This window comes from Hordeum vulgare, chromosome 4H, assembly GCF_904849725.1.
Source record: "Hordeum vulgare subsp. vulgare chromosome 4H, MorexV3_pseudomolecules_assembly, whole genome shotgun sequence".
Lineage (NCBI taxonomy): Eukaryota > Viridiplantae > Streptophyta > Magnoliopsida > Poales > Poaceae > Hordeum > Hordeum vulgare.
In genome coordinates, this window is record NC_058521.1 from 327,737,254 (window position 1) to 327,740,440 (window position 3,187).

The 3,187-nt window shown below is 54.3% G+C and overlaps 1 pseudogene; it reads left to right on the plus strand.

Annotated features, from left to right (window-relative positions):
• Positions 1–772: 772 nt before the first annotated feature.
• Positions 773–2,150, plus strand: LOC123450497 (annotated as a pseudogene).
• Positions 2,151–3,187: the final 1,037 nt, after the last annotated feature.

Genomic DNA, 3,187 nt, shown 5'->3' on the forward strand with positions numbered 1-3,187 from the left:
ACATTTTTAAGAATTTCAATCGCGATCCTTTGTTTCATCTTATCCAGATGCTCCCTCTCCAGCCGCACGATGTGAGGGACGGTGCAGGTGGAGGGAGGTCGCCTCCATCTGGCCGTCGCTGACCGTGCTCGCGTGGGGGGAGGGAGGCGGCCTCCATCAAATTGCTGCCCCGCACGAGAACGCGAGGGTTTCCTTCGCCACCCGGACCCCATATCCCTCGCTCCATGATGCCCATCCTTGTTCCGCGGTCGTCGAGTCTGGACGAGATCGGCAGGATCCGTTGATAGGTGAAGTGCGTCGACGTGTCCCACTATGCGCTCCCCGCCGAGGTCGTCGAGGAGGAAGACATCACCTCCCACCGCTTCTCGCCCGCCACCACATTCCATCTGCGCCACGGCCGCCTACCCGACCGCTCCGCGGCTCACGACGCGGCCAGCTGCGAGGGGCACTGCTGCGAGCCGCCGGTCAAGCCCAACGGTGAAGCGGCCAAGGAGGCGGTGTCAGACGGCGTTGGGAACCACCAGAGGAGGGGATCCAACGCTAGAGCAACGACCAAGGAGGAGGAGTGCTGCTGCTTCAACTCGGTGGAGGAGAAGGAGGCGGCCATGGACGAGCAGTGGAAGAACAGGCTGTGGAAGACGTGCGTCTACGCCATCACCTCGAGCATGCTCGTCGTGACGCGGGGGTAGAGGATCTCGTGCGCGTCAGCGTGGGCGTGAACCACCAGCTCGCGGCGGCCGATCCGCTGGACGCGGAGCTGTCTCGGGCGGCTATGTACGACCCCAAGACCAACTACACTTCGTCGCGGCCGCGGTTCCTCCACTAAAAGCCCAACCCCCGCGTCGACATCTACCAGCACGGCCGCGCTGGCGTCAAGCGCCTCGAGGACGGTCTTCGCCGCTGCCTCCGAGAGGAGCGACGAGACCGACGCCACCGCCACCACCGAAGACGACCCACTCACTGGAGATGACGACCTCATGGAGGAGGAACAAGAGCAAGCACAACATATTCACCTGTCTGAGCAGCAGTCAGCTCTCACCGCTCCATCCGACGATGTCGTCTCCGCCGAGGCTTGCGTCCTGGCGCCAGAGCCCTTGCTGGGCTCGCCGCGGCCTCCTCCTCCGTTGTTGTCATCGGAGGCTGCTGCGGTGACGCTCGAGCCGGCTCGCGTCTCTGCACCGGACCCTATGGCGACTCCTCCACGAGCTCGTGCAGCATTGACGCCCGAGCCCGAGCTTGGGGTGCGAGCTCCAGAGAAGAAGGAGAAGGGATCCGTGTTGAGGTTCCTGTTCCCCCTAGCCTTCATGCTATTCATGTCTGCTGCTTCTGTGTGCGTGCTGCTGCAACCAGATTCCCCGATCATGTCGAACACCGCCTTGTCGAGGGCGTCCAGCTTTCTGTCAGTTCAAGAATCACACCGTGTGGAGTTGGCTGCTTGGCTCAAGCAATGGTCAAGCAGTTCGTTGGATTCGATCACGTCTTACTGGGAGGCTCTATCTTCTACATCCACACAAGAAAAAAACTACTTTGGCCCCCACTTTGCAGCCAACTGGAGTGGTGCAGCTGCCGATGGTGACCATGGTGCCGCTGATTTCTACTACAACTTTGCTGACACGTGGCCAGTGCAAAGTGAAGAGCCTATAAGCAGCGACAATGCCTTCACTGCAGAACCGGAAGGTGATGTTGTGGTGAAAGAAAGATCTAATGCATCAGACTACTACCACATGGTAGTAGATGAGTTTGATGTCGAAATGTCAGAAGAAGCTCCAGGTAATAGCTATGGTGGTGCCAGTGTCTTGGAGGAGCAGTTGAACATCCAGGATGCAGTTTCTGAAGCAAGCAGTGCTGATTTGATTGCAGAATCAGAGGGTGTTGCTCTAGTGAAAGAAGAATATGATGCATCAGGCTACTCCAATGCAGTAGACGAGCTTAATGATGGACTATCAGAAGCAGCTCCAGGCAGGAGCAATGGCAAAGAGATGGCATCCTCCAGTCAGGATATGGACACCCCATCCCAACCCACCGGGCAGCGTGAACAAGATGTTGAGAGTGAAGAGCCCAAGAAGAACTATGGAAGTGCCAAGGAGGGCCAGGAGTCGCGTCTTGGTCTCAAGTCGTACTCGAGCATGTTGACGGTCTACTTGGGCTGAATCTCAAAGCACGCAGCAGTAGCAGGTGTTGCCATTGTCATGGCCGAGACTCGATCTGGTTCAGCAAGCAGTGAGGGCCACCGTCTTGTCAAAGGTTCTATGGCAGAAGAAACTGAGCGATTTGGTGACTCTGGTTTCTCTCAGTACAGCAGCAGCTTGTCATCTGGCCAGGGCAGGGGGAAGAAGACCAAGGAGGAAGAGAACTTCGGCCAGGGCAGGAGGAAGAAGAAGACCAAGGAGGTAGATAACTTCGGCCTCGAGCCAGAGTCGAAGAGCGAGTCCATGTCATACCCCACATTGTCCTTTGGTAGCTTCTTGGCTTTTCAGAAGATCGCTGCCAAGAAAGTAAGCTTTGATTCTTCTTGTCCATCTTCTTTGTTCAGTCAATTTCAAATACGATATGTGCATCTAACTTGTAGGTTGTGTACTTGTTTTTTGCAGAAGAACAAGGATGATGATGAGGTTATGACCCCGGTCCGACGCTCCAGCATGTTGTGGACTGTCAAATCACCTGACGCGGTGTGTCTGCACAAAGCCGACAAGCTATACTTCTTTTTATTTTTACTAGAAAGCCATACTTAATTTTACAAGAGCATGCATGAAGCTTGTCAGGATCATACATTATTACTGAAAGAAGGAGTTAGGTGATATCATCATGATATATGTTTCAAGGATAACTAGAAGTGGTCAATAGGATACCTCAAAGATCCCTCTCTGTGTCCATAAAGACCCATGTTCTTTGCATATGATTGAGCACATTCAATTTGGTGTCCATCTTCAAGGAATATACGGATTGCCTTGGCATGTCTCTCTGGATCACCGCTAGCAAATCCTTGGTATGCCATGTCAAAAAATGGGAAATGGTTCTATAGTTGAAAGGCGTATGGAGTTTCAACTAGATTGGGTGGCCATCAGCGTCCATTAGGCTCGAGAGCAACATGGCAGACTGTTGGCACATCTGCACACATCCTTGACATTCATCATGAGTCGCTTCACATCCATGCCCATGATACATCACATGTCTACAAGTGCAGGTA